Below are 14,238 nucleotides of genomic sequence, written 5' to 3'. Positions count from 1 at the left end.
GCTATTCACAATGAATGAGCTTAAATAACTGGACAATTTGGTGTGTAGCACTCAGAACTTACGACTCCAGACTAGGGAAATATTTAGAAATGTGCTTCACACAATAGGAATACATATTCCAGTAGACTGAATATCTGAACAGCACAATTTTGTCACTGGGAAATCTTGTTCAAACAGCTGAGAAGCGAGTGTGACACTGTTTACATTTACTTTTCCCGTCAAAAGGAGTTGGTGTTTTCGGGAAAAGGTTTTGGTGAATCACTGAAAAACTCATTTTCCTAGAGCTATGGAACAGTATGAAAGTATTGAGAACACTATGAAATAAAAATGTTAGTTAGGCTAGGGTTCCAAGTAATGTTTTACTGTGCCTTTACAAAGCCGGTATGACACCCGTGTTAAAATGAAAAGTCTCATTGCTCATAATAACAGACCAGTGGAATGGCAGAGTGTCTCTAGAACTCCTGGAATACGTTCCAGAACCCGAACGTCTCTAATGAATTTTGAAATACTGAGAATTTGTATCCAAAGCGCTGTGAAAGGCAGGATAGACTTTCAAGTGGTAATAATGTTGAAAGTGCTGGTATATTTGTAAAAAAGGTTGTTTTACCAAATTAGAATTCACAATGAAAAAGCTTGAGACACTGGAAGAGAGAGACTCCAACTCGGGAAATTCACAATGATAACCTAGGTTAATATCTAAGAAAGTGCTTCAAACACTAGGAATACGTGAATAAAGGGCCTTAATACCTGTAACATATTGTTTCCTGACAAGGAAATCGTGTTCAAAGAGCAGAGAACCGAGTTGGATACTGGTTACATTTATTATTCCGGGACAATGAGTTGGCGATTTTGAAAGAAGCCTGGTTAGGCCATTAAACCGGATGTGATGACGTCACCAAGGCGGAGGGGCCACGGGGGCAGGCTTAATTGATCCCAGATGATAATTATTTGGCCAGGGGACCAGCTGGGAGTGATGACGCCATCGAGATTAGTTCTGGTATTAGGGTTAGAGAATTGGGGCTCTGTTCATGGTTAGGGTTAGGATAAGGTTTTGGGCTAGGTAGGGTTCAGGCTCAGGTGTGGGCTAGGTTTAGGGTTTGGGTTAGAGGGTTAGGGACAGGGTTACGGTCACAGTGTAGTAATGTTGGCTATTCACAATGAATGAGCTTCAATCACTGGACAATTTGGTGTGTAGCACTCAGAACTTACGACTCCAGACTAGGGAAATATTTAGAAATGTGCTTCACACAATAGGAATACATATTCCAGTAGACTGAATATCTGAACAGCACAATTTTGACACTGGGAAATCTTGTTCAAGCAGCTGAGAATCGAGTGTGACACTGTTTACATTTATTTTTCCTGTCAAAAGGAGTTGGTGTTTTCGGGAAAAGGTTTTGGTGAAACACTGAAAAACTCATTTTCCTAGAGCTATCGAACAGTATGAAAGTATTGAGAACACTATGAAATAAAAATGTTAGTTAGGCTAGGGTTCCAAGTGATGTTTTGCTGTGCCTTTTAAAAGCCGGTATGACACCCGTGTTAAAATGAAAAGTCTCATTGCTCAAAACTACAGACCAGGGGAATGGCAGAGTGTCTCTAGAACTCCTGGAATACGTTTTAGAACCCGAACATCTCTACTGAATTTTGAAATACTGAGAATTTGTATCCAAAGCGCTGTGAAAGGTAAGATAGACTGTCAAGTGGTAATAATGTTGAAAGTGCTGGTATATTTGTGAAAAAGGTTGTTTTACCAAATTAGAATTCACAATGAAAAAGCTTGAGACACTGGAAGAGAGAGACTCCAACTCGGGAAATTCACAATGATAACCGAGGTTAATATCTAAGAAAGTGCTTCAAACACTAGGAATACGTGAATAAAGGGCCTTAATATCTGTAACACATTGTTTCCTGACAAGGAAATCGTGTTCAAAGAGCAGAGAACCGAGTTGGATACTGGTTACATTTATTATTCCGGGACAATGAGTTGGCGATTTTGAAAGAAGCCTGGTTAGGCCATTAAACCAGATGTGATGATGTCGCCAAGGTGGAGTGGCCACGTGGGGTTGCTTAATTGATTCCAGGTGATAATGATTTGGCCAGGGGACCAGTTGGGAGTGATGACGTCATCGAGATTAGTTCTGGTATTAGGGTTAGAGAATTGGGGCTCTGTTCATGGTTAGGGTTAGGATAAGGTTTTAGGCTAGGTAGGGTTCAGGCTCAGGTGTGGGCTAGGTTTAGGGTTTCGGTTAGAGGGTTAGGGACAGGGTTACGGTCACAGTGTAGTAATGTTGGCTATTCACAATGAATGAGCTTCAATCACTGGACAATTTGGTGTGTAGCACTCAGAACTTACGACTCCAGACTAGGGAAATATTTAGAAATGTGCTTCACACAATAGGAATACATATTCCAGTAGACTGAATATCTGAACAGCACAATTTTGTCACTGGGAAATCTTGTTCAAGCAGCTGAGAAGCGAGTGTGACACTGTTTATATTTATTTTTCCTGTCAAAAGGAGTTTGTGTTTTCGGGAAAAGGTTTTGGTGAAACACTGAAAAACTCATTTTCCCAGAGCTATCGAACAGTATGAAAGTATTGAGAACACTATGAAATAAAAATGGTAGTTAGGCTAGGGTTCCAAGTAATGTTTTACTGTGCCTTTTAAAAGCCGGTATGACACCCGTGTTAAAATGAAAAGTCTCATTGCTCAAAACTACAGACCAGGGGAATGGCAGAGTGTCTCTAGAACTCCTGGAATACGTTTTAGAACCCGAACATCTCTACTGAATTTTGAAATACTGAGAATTTGTATCCATAGCGCTGTGAAAGGTAGGATAGACTGTCAAGTGGTAATAATGTTGAAAGTGCTGGTATATTTGTAAAAAAGGTTGTTTTACCAAATTAGAATTCACAATGAAAAAGCTTGAGACACTGGAAGAGAGAGACTCCAACTCGGGAAATTCACAATGATAACCGAGGTTAATATCTAAGAAAGTGCTTCAAACACTAGGAATACGTGAATAAAGGGCCTTAATATCTGTAACACATTGTTTCCTGACAAGGAAATCGTGTTCAAAGAGCAGAGAACCGAGTTGGATACTGGTTACATTTATTATTCTGGGACAATGAGTTGGCGATTTTGAAAGAAGCCTGGTTAGGCCATTAAACCGGATGTGATGACGTCACCAAGGCGGAGGGGCCACGGGGGCAGGCTTAATTGATCCCAGGTGATAATTATTTGGCCAGGGGACCAGCTGGGAGTGATGACGCCATCGAGATTAGTTCTGGTATTAGGGTTAGAGAATTGGAGCTCTGTTCATGGTTAGGGTTAGGATAAGGTTTTGGGCTAGGTAGGGTTCAGGCTTAGGTGTGGGCTAGGTTTAGGGTTTGGGTTAGAGGGTTAGGGACAGGGTTACGGTCACAGTGTAGTAATGTTGGCTATTCACAATGAATGAGCTTCAATCACTGGACAATTTGGTGTGTAGCACTCAGAACTTACGACTCCAGACTAGGGAAATATTTAGAAATGTGCTTCACACAATAGGAATACATATTCCAGTAGACTGAATATCTGAACAGCACAATTTTGTCACTGGGAAATCTTGTTCAAACAGCTGAGAAGCGAGTGTGACACTGTTTACATTTACTTTTCCCGTCAAAAGGAGTTGGTGTTTTCGGGAAAAGGTTTTGGTGAATCACTGAAAAACTCATTTTCCTAGAGCTATGGAACAGTATGAAAGTATTGAGAACACTATGAAATAAAAATGTTAGTTAGGCTAGGGTTCCAAGTAATGTTTTACTGTGCCTTTACAAAGCCGGTATGACACCCGTGTTAAAATGAAAAGTCTCATTGCTCATAATAACAGACCAGTGGAATGGCAGAGTGTCTCTAGAACTCCTGGAATACGTTCCAGAACCCGAACGTCTCTAATGAATTTTGAAATACTGAGAATTTGTATCCAAAGCGCTGTGAAAGGCAGGATAGACTTTCAAGTGGTAATAATGTTGAAAGTGCTGGTATATTTGTAAAAAAGGTTGTTTTACCAAATTAGAATTCACAATGAAAAAGCTTGAGACACTGGAAGAGAGAGACTCCAACTCGGGAAATTCACAATGATAACCTAGGTTAATATCTAAGAAAGTGCTTCAAACACTAGGAATACGTGAATAAAGGGCCTTAATACCTGTAACATATTGTTTCCTGACAAGGAAATCGTGTTCAAAGAGCAGAGAACCGAGTTGGATACTGGTTACATTTATTATTCCGGGACAATGAGTTGGCGATTTTTAAAGAAGCCTGGTTAGGCCATTAAACCGGATGTGATGACGTCACCAAGGCGGAGGAGCCACGGGGGCAGGCTTAATTGATCCCAGGTGATAATTATTTGGCCAGGGGACCAGCTGGGAGTGATGACGCCATCGAGATTAGTTCTGGTATTAGGGTTAGAGAATTGGGGCTCTGTTCATGGTTAGGGTTAGGATAAGGTTTTGGGCTAGGTAGGGTTCAGGCTCAGGTGTGGGCTAGGTTTAGGGTTTGGGTTAGAGGGTTAGGGACAGGGTTACGGTCACAGTGTAGTAATGTTGGCTATTCACAATGAATGAGCTTCAATCACTGGACAATTTGGTGTGTAGCACTCAGAACTTACGACTCCAGACTAGGGAAATATTTAGAAATGTGCTTCACACAATAGGAATACATATTCCAGTAGACTGAATATCTGAACAGCACAATTTTGACACTGGGAAATCTTGTTCAAGCAGCTGAGAATCGAGTGTGACACTGTTTACATTTATTTTTCCTGTCAAAAGGAGTTGGTGTTTTCGGGAAAAGGTTTTGGTGAAACACTGAAAAACTCATTTTCCTAGAGCTATCGAACAGTATGAAAGTATTGAGAACACTATGAAATAAAAATGTTAGTTAGGCTAGGGTTCCAAGTGATGTTTTGCTGTGCCTTTTAAAAGCCGGTATGACACCCGTGTTAAAATGAAAAGTCTCATTGCTCAAAATTACAGACCAGGGGAATGGCAGAGTGTCTCTAGAACTCCTGGAATACGTTTTAGAACCCGAACATCTCTACTGAATTTTGAAATACTGAGAATTTGTATCCAAAGCGCTGTGAAAGGTAAGATAGACTGTCAAGTGGTAATAATGTTGAAAGTGCTGGTATATTTGTGAAAAAGGTTGTTTTACCAAATTAGAATTCACAATGAAAAAGCTTGAGACACTGGAAGAGAGAGACTCCAACTCGGGAAATTCACAATGATAACCGAGGTTAATATCTAAGAAAGTGCTTCAAACACTAGGAATACGTGAATAAAGGGCCTTAATATCTGTAACACATTGTTTCCTGACAAGGAAATCGTGTTCAAAGAGCAGAGAACCGAGTTGGATACTGGTTACATTTATTATTCCGGGACAATGAGTTGGCGATTTTGAAAGAAGCCTGGTTAGGCCATTAAACCAGATGTGATGATGTCGCCAAGGTGGAGTGGCCACGTGGGGTTGCTTAATTGATTCCAGGTGATAATGATTTGGCCAGGGGACCAGTTGGGAGTGATGACGTCATCGAGATTAGTTCTGGTATTAGGGTTAGAGAATTGGGGCTCTGTTCATGGTTAGGGTTAGGATAAGGTTTTAGGCTAGGTAGGGTTCAGGCTCAGGTGTGGGCTAGGTTTAGGGTTTCGGTTAGAGGGTTAGGGACAGGGTTACGGTCACAGTGTAGTAATGTTGGCTATTCACAATGAATGAGCTTCAATCACTGGACAATTTGGTGTGTAGCACTCAGAACTTACGACTCCAGACTAGGGAAATATTTAGAAATGTGCTTCACACAATAGGAATACATATTCCAGTAGACTGAATATCTGAACAGCACAATTTTGTCACTGGGAAATCTTGTTCAAGCAGCTGAGAAGCGAGTGTGACACTGTTTATATTTATTTTTCCTGTCAAAAGGAGTTTGTGTTTTCGGGAAAAGGTTTTGGTGAAACACTGAAAAACTCATTTTCCCAGAGCTATCGAACAGTATGAAAGTATTGAGAACACTATGAAATAAAAATGGTAGTTAGGCTAGGGTTCCAAGTAATGTTTTACTGTGCCTTTTAAAAGCCGGTATGACACCCTTGTTAAAATGAAAAGTCTCATTGCTCAAAACTACAGACCAGGGGAATGGCAGAGTGTCTCTAGAACTCCTGGAATACGTTTTAGAACCCGAACATCTCTACTGAATTTTGAAATACTGAGAATTTGTATCCATAGCGCTGTGAAAGGTAGGATAGACTGTCAAGTGGTAATAATGTTGAAAGTGCTGGTATATTTGTAAAAAAGGTTGTTTTACCAAATTAGAATTCACAATGAAAAAGCTTGAGACACTGGAAGAGAGAGACTCCAACTCGGGAAATTCACAATGATAACCGAGGTTAATATCTAAGAAAGTGCTTCAAACACTAGGAATACGTGAATAAAGGGCCTTAATATCTGTAACACATTGTTTCCTGACAAGGAAATCGTGTTCAAAGAGCAGAGAACCGAGTTGGATACTGGTTACATTTATTATTCTGGGACAATGAGTTGGCGATTTTGAAAGAAGCCTGGTTAGGCCATTAAACCAGATGTGATGACGTCACCAAGGCGGAGGGGCCACGTGGGCAGGCTTAATTGATTCCAGGTGATAATGATTTGGCCAGGGGACCAGCTGGGAGTGATGACGCCATCGAGATTAGTTCTGGTATTAGGGTTAGAGAATTGGGGCTCTGTTCATGAATAGGGTTAGGATAATGTTTTGGGCTAGGTAGGGTTCAGGCTCAGGTGTGGGGTAGGTTTAGGGTTTGGGTTAGAGGGTTAGGGACAGGGTTACGGTCACGGTGTAGTAATGTTGGCTATTCACAATGAAGGAGCTAAAATAACTGGACAATTTGGTGTGTAGCACTCAGAACTTACGACTCCAGACTAGGGAAATATTTAGAAATGTGCTTCACACTATAGGAATACATATTCCAGTAGACTGAATATGTGAACAGCACAATTTTGTCACTTGGAAATCTTGTTCAAACAGCTGAGAAGTGAGTGTGACACTGTTTACATTTACTTTTCCCGTGAAAAGGAGTTGGTGTTTTCGGGAAAAGTTTTTGGTGAATCACTGAAAAACTCATTTTCCTAGAGCTATGGAACAGTATGAAAGTATTGAGAACACTATGAAATAAAAATGTTAGTTAGGCTAGGGTTCCAAGTAATGTTTTACTGTGCCTTTACAAAGCCGGTATGACACCCGTGTTAAAATGAAAAGTCTCATTGCTCATAATAACAGACCAGTGGAATGGCAGAGTGTCTCTAGAACTCCTGGAATACGTTCCAGATCCCGAACGTCTCTAATGAATTTTGAAATACTGAGAATTTGTATCCAAAGCGCTGTGAAAGGCAGGATAGACTTTCAAGTGGTAATAATGTTGAAAGTGCTGGTATATTTGTAAAAAAGGTTGTTTTACCAAATTAGAATTCACAATGAAAAAGCTTGAGACACTGGAAGAGAGAGACTCCAACTCGGGAAATTCACAATGATAACCTAGGTTAATATCTAAGAAAGTGCTTCAAACACTAGGAATACGTGAATAAAGGGCCTTAATACCTGTAACATTTGTTTCCTGACAAGGAAATCGTGTTCAAAGAGCAGAGAACCGAGTTGGATACTGGTTACATTTATTATTCCGGGACAATGAGTTGGCGATTTTGAAAGAAGCCTGGTTAGGCCATTAAACCGGATGTGATGACGTCACCAAGGCGGAGGGGCCACGGGGGCAGGCTTAATTGATCCCAGGTGATAATTATTTGGCCAGGGGACCAGCTGGGAGTGATGACGCCATCGAGATTAGTTCTGGTATTAGGGTTAGAGAATTGGGGCTCTGTTCATGGTTAGGGTTAGGATAAGGTTTTGGGCTAGGTAGGGTTCAGGCTCAGGTGTGGGCTAGGTTTAGGGTTTGGGTTAGAGGGTTAGGGACAGGCTTATGGTCACAGTGTAGTAATGTTGGCTATTCACAATGAATGAGCTTCAATCACTGGACAATTTGGTGTGTAGCACTCAGAACTTACGACTCCAGACTAGGGAAATATTTAGAAATGTGCTTCACACAATACGAATACATATTCCAATAGACTGAATATCTGAAGAGCACAATTTTGTCACTGGGAAATCCTGTTCAAACAGCTGAGAAGCGAGTGTGACACTGTTTACATTTATTTTTCCCGTCAAAAGGAGTTGGTGTTTTCGGGAAAAGGTTTTGGTGAAACACTGAAAAACTCATTTTCCTAGAGCTATCGAACAGTATGAAAGTATTGAGAACACTATGAAATAAAAATGTTAGTTAGGCTAGGGTTCCAAGTAATGTTTTACTGTGCCTTTAAAAAGCCAGTATGACACCTGTGTTAAAATGAAAAGTCTCATTGCTCAAAACTACAGACCAGGGGAATGGCAGAGTGTCTCTAGAACTCCTGGAATACGTTTTAGAACCCGAACATCTCTACTGAATTTTGAAATACTGAGAATTTGTATCCAAAGCGCTGTGAAAGGTAGGATAGACTGTCAAGTGGTAATAATGTTGAAAGTGCTGGTATATTTGTAAAAAAGGTTGTATTACCAAATTAGAATTCACTATGAAAAAGATTGAGACACTGGAAGAGAGAGACTCCAACTCGGGAAATTCACAATGATAACCTAGGTTAATATCTAAGAAAGTGATTCAAACACTAGGAATACGTGAATAAAGGGCCTTCATATCTGTAACACATTGTTTCCTGACAAGGAAATCGTGTTCAAAGAGCAGAGAACCGAGTTGGATACTGGTTACATTTATTATTCCGGGACAATGAGTTGGCGATTTTGAAAGAAGCCTGGTTAGGCCATTAAACCGGATGTGATGACGTCACCAAGGCGGAGGGGCCACGGGGGCAGGCTTAATTGATCCCAGGTGATAATTATTTGGCCAGGGGACCAGCTGGGAGTGATGACGCCATCGAGATTAGTTCTGGTATTAGGGTTAGAGAATTGGGGCTCTGTTCATGGTTAGGGTTAGGATAAGGTTTTGGGCTAGGTAGGGTTCAGGCTCAGGTGTGGGCTAGGTTTAGGGTTTGGGTTAGAGGGTTAGGGACAGGCTTATGGTCACAGTGTAGTAATGTTGGCTATTCACAATGAATGAGCTTCAATCACTGGACAATTTGGTGTGTAGCACTCAGAACTTACGACTCCAGACTAGGGAAATATTTAGAAATGTGCTTCACACAATACGAATACATATTCCAATAGACTGAATATCTGAAGAGCACAATTTTGTCACTGGGAAATCCTGTTCAAACAGCTGAGAAGCGAGTGTGACACTGTTTACATTTATTTTTCCCGTCAAAAGGAGTTGGTGTTTTCGGGAAAATGTTTTGGTGAAACACTGAAAAACTCATTTTCCTAGAGCTATCGAACAGTATGAAAGTATTGAGAACACTATGAAATAAAAATGTTAGTTAGGCTAGGGTTCCAAGTAATGTTTTACTGTGCCTTTAAAAAGCCAGTATGACACCTGTGTTAAAATGAAAAGTCTCATTGCTCAAAACTACAGACCAGGGGAATGGCAGAGTGTCTCTAGAACTCCTGGAATACGTTTTAGAACCCGAACATCTCTACTGAATTTTGAAATACTGAGAATTTGTATCCAAAGCGCTGTGAAAGGTAGGATAGACTGTCAAGTGGTAATAATGTTGAAAGTGCTGGTATATTTGTAAAAAAGGTTGTATTACCAAATTAGAATTCACTATGAAAAAGATTGAGACACTGGAAGAGAGAGACTCCAACTCGGGAAATTCACAATGATAACCTAGGTTAATATCTAAGAAAGTGATTCAAACACTAGGAATACGTGAATAAAGGGCCTTCATATCTGTAACACATTGTTTCCTGACAAGGAAATCGTGTTCAAAGAGCAGAGAACCGAGTTGGATACTGGTTACATTTATTATTCCGGGACAATGAGTTGGCGATTTTGAAAGAAGCCTGGTTAGGCCATTAAACCGGATGTGATGACGTCACCAAGGTGGAGGGGCCACGTGGGCAGGCTTAATTGATCCCAGGTGATAATGATTTGGCCCGGGGACCAGCTGGGAGTGATGACGTCATCGAGATTAGTTCTGGTATTAGGGTTAGAGAATTGGGGCTGTTCATGAATAGGGTTAGGATAAGGTTTTGGGCTAGGTAGGGTACAGGCTCAGGTGTGGTCTAGGTTTAGGGTTTGTGTTAGAGGGTTAGGGACAGGGTTAAGGTCACAGTATATTAATGTTGGCTATTCACAATGAATGAGCTTCAATCACTGGACAATTTGGTGTTTAGCACTCAGAACTTACGACTCCAGACTAGGGAAATATTTAGAAATGTGTTTCACACAATAGGAATACATATTCCAATAGACTGAATATCTGAACAGCATAATTTTGTCACTGGGAAATCTTGTTCAAACAGCTGAGAAGCCAGTGTGACACTGTTTACATTTATTTTTCCCGTCAAAAGGAGTTGGTGTTTTCGGGAAAAGGTTTTGGTGAAACACTGAAAAACTCATTTTCCTAGAGCTATCGAACAGTATGAAAGTATTGAGAACACTATGAAATAAAAATGTTAGTTAGGCTAGGGTTCCAAGTAATGTTTTACTGTGCCTTTACAAAGCCGGTATGACACCCGTGTTAAAATGAAAAGTCTCATTGCTCATAATAACAGACCAGTGGAATGGCAGAGTGTCTCTAGAACTCCTGGAATACGTTCCAGAACCCGAACGTCTCTAATGAATTTTGAAATACTGAGAATTTGTATCCAAAGCGCTGTGAAAGGCAGGATAGACTTTCAAGTGGTAATAATGTTGAAAGTGCTGGTATATTTGTAAAAAAGGTTGTTTTACCAAATTAGAATTCACAATGAAAAAGCTTGAGACACTGGAAGAGAGAGACTCCAACTCGGGAAATTCACAATGATAACCTAGGTTAATATCTAAGAAAGTGCTTCAAACACTAGGAATACGTGAATAAAGGGCCTTAATACCTGTAACATATTGTTTCCTGACAAGGAAATCGTGTTCAAAGAGCAGAGAACCGAGTTGGATACTGGTTACATTTATTATTCCGGGACAATGAGTTGGCGATTTTGAAAGAAGCCTGGTTAGGCCATTAAACCGGATGTGATGACGTCACCAAGGCGGAGGGGCCACGGGGGCAGGCTTAATTGATCCCAGGTGATAATTATTTGGCCAGGGGACCAGCTGGGAGTGATGACGCCATCGAGATTAGTTCTGGTATTAGGGTTAGAGAATTGGGGCTCTGTTCATGGTTAGGGTTAGGATAAGGTTTTGGGCTAGGTAGGGTTCAGGCTCAGGTGTGGGCTAGGTTTAGGGTTTGGGTTAGAGGGTTAGGGACAGGCTTATGGTCACAGTGTAGTAATGTTGGCTATTCACAATGAATGAGCTTCAATCACTGGACAATTTGGTGTGTAGCACTCAGAACTTACGACTCCAGACTAGGGAAATATTTAGAAATGTGCTTCACACAATACGAATACATATTCCAATAGACTGAATATCTGAAGAGCACAATTTTGTCACTGGGAAATCCTGTTCAAACAGCTGAGAAGCGAGTGTGACACTGTTTACATTTATTTTTCCCGTCAAAAGGAGTTGGTGTTTTCGGGAAAAGGTTTTGGTGAAACACTGAAAAACTCATTTTCCTAGAGCTATCGAACAGTATGAAAGTATTGAGAACACTATGAAATAAAAATGTTAGTTAGGCTAGGGTTCCAAGTAATGTTTTACTGTGCCTTTAAAAAGCCAGTATGACACCTGTGTTAAAATGAAAAGTCTCATTGCTCAAAACTACAGACCAGGGGAATGGCAGAGTGTCTCTAGAACTCCTGGAATACGTTTTAGAACCCGAACATCTCTACTGAATTTTGAAATACTGAGAATTTGTATCCAAAGCGCTGTGAAAGGTAGGATAGACTGTCAAGTGGTAATAATGTTGAAAGTGCTGGTATATTTGTAAAAAAGGTTGTATTACCAAATTAGAATTCACTATGAAAAAGATTGAGACACTGGAAGAGAGAGACTCCAACTCGGGAAATTCACAATGATAACCTAGGTTAATATCTAAGAAAGTGATTCAAACACTAGGAATACGTGAATAAAGGGCCTTCATATCTGTAACACATTGTTTCCTGACAAGGAAATCGTGTTCAAAGAGCAGAGAACCGAGTTGGATACTGGTTACATTTATTATTCCGGGACAATGAGTTGGCGATTTTGAAAGAAGCCTGGTTAGGGAATTAAACCGGATGTGATGACGTCACCAAGGTGGAGGGGCCACGTGGGCAGGCTTAATTGATCCCAGGTGATAATGATTTGGCCCGGGGACCAGCTGGGAGTGATGACGTCATCGAGATTAGTTCTGGTATTAGGGTTAGAGAATTGGGGCTGTTCATGAATAGGGTTAGGATAAGGTTTTGGGCTAGGTAGGGTACAGGCTCAGGTGTGGGCTAGGTTTAGGGTTTGTGTTAGAGGGTTAGGGACAGGGTTAAGGTCACAGTATATTAATGTTGGCTATTCACAATGAATGAGCTTCAATCACTGGACAATTTGGTGTTTAGCACTCAGAACTTACGACTCCAGACTAGGGAAATATTTAGAAATGTGTTTCACACAATAGGAATACATATTCCAATAGACTGAATATCTGAACAGCATAATTTTGTCACTGGGAAATCTTGTTCAAACAGCTGAGAAGCCAGTGTGACACTGTTTACATTTATTTTTCCCGTCAAAAGGAGTTGGTGTTTTCGGGAAAAGGTTTTGGTGAAACACTGAAAAACTCATTTTCCTAGAGCTATCGAACAGTATGAAAGTATTGAGAACACTATGAAATAAAAATGTTAGTTAGGCTAGGGTTCCAAGTAATGTTTTACTGTGCCTTTAAAAAGCCTGTATGACACCCGTGTTAAAATGAAAAGTCTCATTGCTCAAAACTACAGACCAGGGGAATGGCAGAGTGTCTCTAGAACTCCTTGAATACGTTTTAGAACCCGAACATATCTACTGAATTTTGAAATACTGAGAATTTGTATCCAAAGCGCTGTGAAAGGTAGGATAGACTGTCAAGTGGTAATAATGTTGAAAGTGCTGGTATATTTGTAAAAAAGGTTGTTTTACCAAATTAGAATTCACAATGAAAAAGCTTGAGACACTGGAAGAGAGAGACTCCAACTCGGGAAATTCACAATGATAACCTAGGTTAATATCTAAGAAAGTGCTTCAACCACGAGGAATACGTGAATAAAGGGCTTTAATATCTGTAACACATTGTTTCCTGACAAGGAAATCGTGTTCAAAGAGCAGAGAACCGAGTTGGATACTGGTTACATTTATTATTCCGAGACAATGAGTTGGCGATTTTGAAAGAAGCCTGGTTAGGCCATTATATCGGATGTGATGACATCACCAAGGCGGAGGGGCCACGTGGGCAGGCTTAATTGATCGCAGGTGATAATGATTTGGCCAGGGGACCAGCTGGTAGTGATGACGTCATCGAGATTAGTTCTGGTATTAGGGTTAGAGAATTGGGGCTCTGTTCATGAATAGGGTTAGGATAATGTTTTGGGCTAGGTAGGGTTCAGGCTCAGGTGTGGGGTAGGTTTAGGGTTTGGGTTAGAGGGTTAGGGACAGGGTTACGGTCACAGTGTAGTAATGTTGGCTATTCACAATGAAGGAGCTAAAATAACTGGACAATTTGGTGTGTAGCACTCAGAACTTACGACTCCAGACTAGGGAAATATTTAGAAATGTGCTTCACACAATAGGAATACATATTCCAGTAGACTGAATATCTGAACAGCACAATTTTGTCAATGGGAAATCTTGTTCAAACAGCTGAGAAGTGAGTGTGACACTGTTTACATTTACTTTTCCCGTCAAAAGGAGTTGGTGTTTTCGGGAAAAGGTTTTGGTGAATCACTGAAAAACTCATTTTCCTAGAGCTATGGAACAGTATGAAAGTATTGAGAACACTATGAAATAAAAATGTTAGTTAGGCTAGGGTTCCAAGTAATGTTTTACTGTGCCTTTACAAAGCCGGTATGACACCCGTGTTAAAATGAAAAGTCTCATTGCTCATAATAACAGACCAGTGGAATGGCAGAGTGTCTCTAGAACTCCTGGAATACGTTCCAGAA

This window comes from Cnephaeus nilssonii (genome assembly GCF_951640355.1).
Source record: "Cnephaeus nilssonii genome assembly, chromosome: 5".
Lineage (NCBI taxonomy): Eukaryota > Metazoa > Chordata > Mammalia > Chiroptera > Vespertilionidae > Cnephaeus > Cnephaeus nilssonii.
Note: the sequence above shows the minus strand (reverse complement) of the source record.